The sequence below is a fragment of the Sciurus carolinensis genome, chromosome 10 (assembly GCF_902686445.1).
Source record: "Sciurus carolinensis chromosome 10, mSciCar1.2, whole genome shotgun sequence".
NCBI lineage: Eukaryota > Metazoa > Chordata > Mammalia > Rodentia > Sciuridae > Sciurus > Sciurus carolinensis.
Genome location: NC_062222.1, coordinates 7,513,764 through 7,521,429, shown reverse-complemented (window position 1 = coordinate 7,521,429; position 7,666 = coordinate 7,513,764). Strand labels below are relative to the sequence as shown.

General features: G+C 43.2%; 1 non-coding gene across 1 annotated transcript; it reads left to right on the top strand.

The window, feature by feature from the left end:
* Positions 1-1,178: 1,178 nt before the first annotated feature.
* Positions 1,179-1,251, top strand: Trnaa-ggc (transfer RNA alanine (anticodon GGC)). Its single transcript has one exon. It is a non-coding gene; the product is annotated as a tRNA-Ala (tRNA).
* Positions 1,252-7,666: the final 6,415 nt, after the last annotated feature.

Here is a 7,666-nt window from a genome sequence, read left to right as displayed (position 1 = left end):
TTCCCAAATAAAAGCCATAAAACCAATCATTTTTTAAACCTGCATGAGTGACACCAGGGAAATTACAGCCGTGCGGCAGGTCACTGTGAAATAAAGCCGCCATAAAGAGGCTTACGATGCTGTCATGGAGAAGGCAATTAGAAGGTTACTTGCTCTCCGGCCTGAGCCCGGTCCTTGTTCTGCCTGCAGCTCTCTGCCTTCCCCCTCCCTGCTGCAAAACGGATCAATCTATAATAAGTAGTAGTTATATATTGTAAGGCAGCAATTCCTTTTAGTTGTTCCACTATAAAAAAGCATCCAGATTTAGAACTTGACAGGAACCAGTATCGCCTGCCCCCCGGAGCCGGCAGAAAGCCTGTGTATGTCATTCAGCCAGCATGGAGTCTGGGTGTTTTAAAAGCTTTAATTTGAAGGGGATAAAAAACCTGGGCGTTAAGCAATTTGGCTGTGGGTATTTAATGCATCAGCCACGCTGCAGAACCAGAGCCCCCTATTTAAAATGAGAAATTGAAAACTTGCACGCTCTGTAGGCAAGGTGTAAGTAAATGCAGGATGAGGAGTAGAAATCGCCCAGGGCCTGCAGGGTAGCTTTAGAATGACATGATCAGAAGGGGCCTTAAACAAATGCTGTGGTGTCATCTGCAGGAGTGCACAATGGGACTGGGTTTTGATTAGCAGGAGCCATGTCTCCCTGTGTGTAGATGCTCTTTCTCAGAGACAATATCCCAGCAGAGTCTACACGGAACCCAGGCGGACACAAGGGCCCAGAGAGAGAGGCTAAGAAGTGCCTCCAGACATCTAGAGTTCCTCAATAGTAGCACCAAGATCGGAACTAAGTCTCCTGACCCTGAGGTCCATTCCTAACACTATGGCGGGCAGAATCACGCACCCCAAAGGCCGCAACATCCTTGTCCCCAGAGCTGGTAAATACGGTGCCTTGTATGGCAGACAGGATTAAGGTAAGGATTTTGAGATGGAGAGATCGTCCTGGTGGTTTTGGGTGGCCCAGTGTAATCGTTAGGGTCCACAGAAGAGTGAGGGCAGAGTCCGAGGGGGGAAGGAAAGACGCTGTGCTGCTGGTTTCGAAGGTGGAAGAGGGGCCACAAGCCAAGGGGAGCAGGTGACCTCTAAAAGCAAGAGTTCTTTCCTGCAACTTCCAAAACACAAACCCTGGGGCTGGGGATGTAGCTCAGTTGGTAGAGTGCTTGCCTGGCATGCACAAGGCCCTGGGTTCAATCCCCAGCACCACCAAAAGAAAAAAAAAAAGGATGCGACCCTGCTGTACCCTGACGTGAGCCCACTGGGACCCTTTCAGACTTCTGCCCGCCAGGACCATAAAAGAGCACATGTGCTGTTTGAAACCCCTGAGATTGTGGGAATATATCACAGTGACAACGGGAAATCAAAAGCAGTGTCCTCAGTGGGGGTCACATTTCCCCCCAGCAGGACCTGCCGGGAGTCGTGCCATCACCGCAGCACTGGTCAGAGCCTTGACAGAAGCAGGGAGAACTCTGGAGCTCTGCTGGGATCCTCGGTGCAGAGAGCGAGTGGGACTCCCAGAGCCACACTGAGTCGGTCCAGGGCGAGCCAAGGTGGGGGAGGCAGGACCCCGCTGCCCCTTTGGGGAGGAGTGATTTATCAGTGATGTCCCCAAGAGTCACCACGGCAGCATTTGGTCACTTTGTTGTTTTAAAACTGTCTGCAGATGGCACAGCCCTTACTGCCTGTGCCCGAGGCTCCCTCCACCACCCAGCCGCTGGTCCTCAGCATCTTCTGCTCTCCCGGAGTGGCTCTTTCTCCTGCGACTCCTCTCAGCTGCCTCCTGGGAACTGTCCCTAAAGGGAAAGCTTTCCTTTCTAACCATCAGCTGCTCCAGGTGAAGAAGAACTTCAGGATTCATGGTTCACCAACTACTGCTGATGCCTTAGTGAACAGGGCTGCCTTGGAGTGTTTCCTCAACCACCACACTTGCTCCCTCACCGCCCTGTAAAGGCTCCAAGAAGTTCATCTTTTGTTTCATTAGAGCTTTATACTTACACACAGTAGCTGGGTTCATCCCAACCGACTCTACTCGCATGAAAATCGATTTCAGTTCATGATCCCCCTTTCCCTCCATCCTCCCCTCTCCCTTTCTCCTTCCTCTACTAGACTTCCTTTCACTCATCTGTTAATTTATATATATATATATATATATATATATATATATATATATATATTCTTTGTTTTATTTATTCTTTTTAGATACATGTGACAGTAGAGTGTATTGATATATTGTAATACATGGAGTGTAACTTATTCTCATTAGGATCCCATTCTTGTGGTTGTACGTGACGTGAAGTTACACTGGTCTTGTATTCATATATAAGGACAGGAAAGTGATGTCCCATTCATTCTGCTGTCTTTCTATTCCCATCCCCTGCCCTTCCCTTCATTCCCCTTTGTCTAATCCAATGGACTGCTAATCTTCCCCTCCCTACCCTCCATTGCTGTGGGTTAATGTCCATAAATCAGAGAGAACATTCTGCCTTGGTTTTGTGGGATTGGTTCATTTCACCTCACAAGATGTTCTTAGGTTTCATCCATTTACCAGCAAATGCCATAATTTTATTCTTCTTTAGTCTCAGTAATATTCCATTGTGTATATATACCACATTTTCTCTCTCCGTTCATCTGTTGTAGGGCACCTACGTTGGTTCCATAGCTTAGCTATTGTGACTTGAAATGCTATAAACATTGATTTGATTGCTTCTTTATGATATCCTATCTTTCCCTCCTCCTTTATTTTGCTCTAGTTTTCGAATATGAGAGAAAACCTTCAACCTTTGAGTTTCTTTTTTTTTTTTAAATTTTTTAAAAAAACCTTTAGTGGTGGCTGGACCTTTATTTTATTCATTAAGTTATATGCAGTGCTGAGAATTGAACCCAGGGCCTCACACATGCCAGGCAAGCGCTCCACCACTGAGCCACAACACCAGGCCCAACCTTTGAGTTTCTGAGTTTGACTAATTTCATGTAGCATGATATTCTCCATTTCAATCCATTTACCAGCAAATGCCATAATTTCATTCTTTTTTATGACTGAATAGAACTCCATTGTATATACAGACCACAATTTCTTAATCCACTCATGTACTGATAGACATCTGGATTGATTCCATAATTTAACTAAACACTGATAAGACTATATCAGTGTAATATGCCAATTTTAGATCTTTGGGGGAAATACCCAGGACTGGGATAGCTGGGTCATATGGTGGTTCCATCCCTAGTGTTTTGAGGAATCTCCATACTACTTTCCAGAGTGGTTGTACTGGTCTGTAGGCCCACCAAGAATGTACGAATGTTCCTTTCTCCCCACAACCTCATCCCCTTTAAGTGTTGTTTGTATTCTTGGTCATTGCCCTTCTGACTGGAGTGAGATGAAATCTTAGTGTAGTTTTGATTTGCATTTCCCTGATTGCTAGAGATATTGAACATTTTTCATATATTTGTTGGCCATTTGTGTTTCTTTTCTTTCTTTTTTGAGAGGTGTCCCTTTATTGATTGGTTTATTTGGGTTTTTGGTGTTAAGTTTTTTGTATATTTTGGATATTAATCCCCTATTGGAAGAGTAACTGGCCAAGATATTCTCACATTCTGTAGGCTCTCTCTTCACACTTTTAATTAGGTACCAAAAGACTTTTAGAGCTTATAGATGAGTTTAGCAAAGTAACAGGATACAAGATCAACACCCATAAATCCATAGCTCTCCTATACACCTATAGTGATTCAACCAAGGAAGAAATCAGGAAAACCATCCCATTTACAATAGCCTAAAAAAAAATTAAATACTTGGGAATTAATCTAACAAAGGAGGTCAAAGACCTCTACAATGAAAATTATAGAATACTGAAGAAATAAATTGAAGAAGACCACAGAAGATGGAAAGACATCTTGGATAGGAAGAATTAATATTGTCAAAATGGCCATATTACCAAAAGCACTATATAAATTCAGTGCGATTCCCATCAAAATGCTAATGACATTCTTCACAGAATTAGAAAGTTCTTAAATTCATTTGGAAGAAGAAGAGACCCAGAATAGCCAAAGCAATACTAAGCAAGAACAGTGAAGCAGTAGGTAATCACAAAACCTGATCTGAAATCATACTACAGAGCTGTAGTAACAAAAACAGCATGGTATTGGCATTAAAATAGACATGAAAAGCAATGGAACAGAATAGAAGACACAGAGACAAATCCATAAACCTGTAGCCATCTGATATTTGACAAAGGTGCCAAAAATATATCTCGGAGAAAAGACAGCCTTTTCAACAAATGGTGCTGAGAAAACTGGATAGCTATTAGTAGAAAAATGAACTTAGACTTCTGTCTCTTACCCTTCACAAAACTCAAATCCAAATGATCAAAGACTTAGGAATTAGACCGGAATGGTTCTTCCAGCAACGGCTAAAAGAAAACACAGGGTCAGCATTCCATCACATAGGTGCTGGCCTGGGCTTCCTTAACAAGACCCCCAAGTACCACAAATATAGCCAACAATCAATAAGTGGGAAGCTGTCAAACTCAAGAGCCTCTGCAAAGTCAAGAGGTTAATATTTACATGCAAACTTGCAGTGTTCTGGTTTGGGTATGACTTTCTATGTGCAACGGGCTTTGGAGTGAGACAGATTTCCAATTTACCACCTACCAGTGGTATGATCTTAGGAAAATTGTTTTTTTAAACCTCACTTTCTTTAGCCACAAAACGGAATGTAACAAGGATCTTGATCTGCGGTGATAAATTCTTGGTATCTTTCATTTAAAGTGCTTAGCACAGAATGTGACCCAAACAAGCACTCCAAAAATTATGGAGTGGGAGAGTCATAGAAGACCTGAGTATACCAGTACCCTTAACCCCAATTCCAAGACACTGTAATCTTACTTAAATTCTATAGGACTAGAAGCTTCAGATTTTTAGTGTTGTAAATAGATCCACCCAATGGGTGACAGCAGCAAGTATTTATACATTGCCAGCTGTGTACCTTCTTCCACAGTGGACATTGTTAGGAGCAAACAAATCATTAAGAAAGAGTATACAGCCCTGTCCAAAAGAAGTTCGTGATTTAATGGGTGAAGATATGAAAACATAACTGCTGGTTATTTATCACTCTGTATCGAAGACATATGTAAAACAAAAGATAATGAGAGGACCCAGGAGCAGGAAAACAGAATCTTCTCAGGGGAAACTGGAATGAGTCCTCAAAAGAGATGACTTTTGAGTTGGGTTCTGGAGGGTGAGTAGGAGTTTACAAAGCAGAAAATAGGAGAAAGAATATACAGGTAGAGAAAAATATGTAAGAAAAATGAAGTCCAAGAGGGAACCTCTTCTGAGCATAATAATGACATTGAAACCAGTGGAACAAATTAAATCCAGTTCAAGGAATTAAACCCAGGGTCTTTTGCTCTGACACATGAGCAACCTAACTTTCTCTGGCTCTGCTACAAAGTGATTTCAGGGTCACAACAAACAATTCCCTCTTCCTTGACTAAAAATGATGCCTTCAGAATTCACTGGTGGCTACAAAACAATCAATACTAATCAGGTACTATACACTGGGCCTGAGACACCAAAGCATCCAGAATACCAATGTATGAATGAATTCATCCTTAGTCAATACTGCCGTATATTGGAAACTTTTTTTCACATTCCAAAGCATTTTCATAAGATGCTAAGAAAAATCAATAACTTACTAAATGCCAAGTACCTCATTAAGACAAACAATCACTTTGGCTGCTACTATGTTGAGACAGACCTGACTTTGCACGTCCTGTGCTGGTACTTGCACCACCCATTGGAAGAAATGATAGAATTCATGACAGCGACTACCAAGAATGAGGGCTGAACTTCAGACCCTTGCTGGGCTCACAGAGTCACTGAGCCAGATGGTGCTACTGCAGGAAGTGGACTCCCAGCACCTTATGGAAGAAGAAAAGCCAGAAGTAAAACAGAAAAAGAAGCGTATATGGGGGGCTATGATTTCCTCTGTAAGTGGTGAAAATTAATTATTGCGCGTAGAAGAGACTTTAACCCATCTTAATTATTTCCTGATCCTGAAATATCTCATCACCACCCTGTGACACCAAGTAACAAAATTACGCTCATTCCAGTTTTAAGATGGACCCTCTTTGGCCACGTGAGACAGTGTATTAAGGTACACATGTATTTGTGAAATGGAAAAATAAGACCCACTCGGCCGTGATATGAAATACATTCCTCAGAAAATAAAGACTCTGGTCCTACTTCATGGAGTCGTTGGGAGCTTATTTCCTAGGACTGGCTAACTTTTTAATCTTTTCTAATACAGATTTCACATGGACTCTTCCATGGCTATTTGGCCAACGTTTTCTTAGGAATATTGAGAACAGTTTGAGCAGAAATTATGCATTTGTGAATAAATTACTGTTGTTCCTGATGTAAACGTCCCCTGACTTAAAATGTACGCTCGGCACGGTATGAGCTAAACAGGAGAAATGCTGACTTTCCCAAATCATCTCACTTGCCAACTTACCTGAGATGCAGGCACTTTCTACTATCTTTGACCAGCATTTCTTAAATGATTGTGGTCATTAGTCCCAAGGAGTAGAACAGCCACTTTATTTGGAGATGCTTGACGTTGGTCAAATGCTCCTTCAGGAGCATCCACGTGGCAGTGTCCCCGCAGGCCGGGTGGCATGGTGGAGGGTGACGGGTGCCCCAAGCGCTAGTCTGGAGAGGCTGTGTGACCATCAGCCTTTCTGCTCCTCTAGGTCAGTACTCCCAGATATTAAATGGGGACAAATGACGTGAGTCCTCCCTGCCTCCCGGGATTATCATCACAATCAAAGAAAATGATCTGAGTACATCCACATATAAAACCCAGAGTCTCAGCTGGGCAGGGTTCCTGTGGTGTTGCATTGAGGGGACTGTCACAAAAAGAAACCCGCAACTGGAAATTGAAGTTATTCCAGAACATATCTGAATCTCCTACAGAGCATGAAGGGAGATCTGATGGGTCACTCCCAGCTGCTTCTTACAGGCCGCTCGCTGCCCCTCTCAGATTCTCTTCCACCCTTGCGCTTCTTGCCTTGGAGCCTTGGAGCCTCTTTTGTAAACTCCTCACTCCACTCTGCACAGGCCTCTGGCCGATGCCCAGGGCTAGGAGCCCACCTGCACCACCCTTTCTCCTGACCCCGGGGTGCAGCCCTTCTCCTCCAGCTCTTGATGGTGCCGCCATTTCCCCCTCTCTGCCGACCTTCAGATGGTGGTGACCCACCCACAGACTCCCAGCCCCAGCCCGTGGCATGGAGTGAAGAGAGGAGACGAGAATGCTCACCCATTGGTAATTTTTATTACTTTTTTACACATCAATGATTTGACTTGAGCTAATGTTCTCCATACCTACTGATTTTTGTGTCACATTTTAGTTTATGTAATAAGGTCTTTATTTTTAAATAAGTAGGAAAAATCACCAGGAAGTGATCTAGCAGATGATTCAAGATGGCAGACTTAGTCAAGACTGTGCAGAGAAAGTGAGATTCATCGTTTTTCTACTATACAGAACAGTGGTTCCCAAAGTGTGTTCCAAGCCACCTTCTCTGAAAAAGGAAACCCAAGGCTGAATACGAGAGGAAAATGCCACATTCTT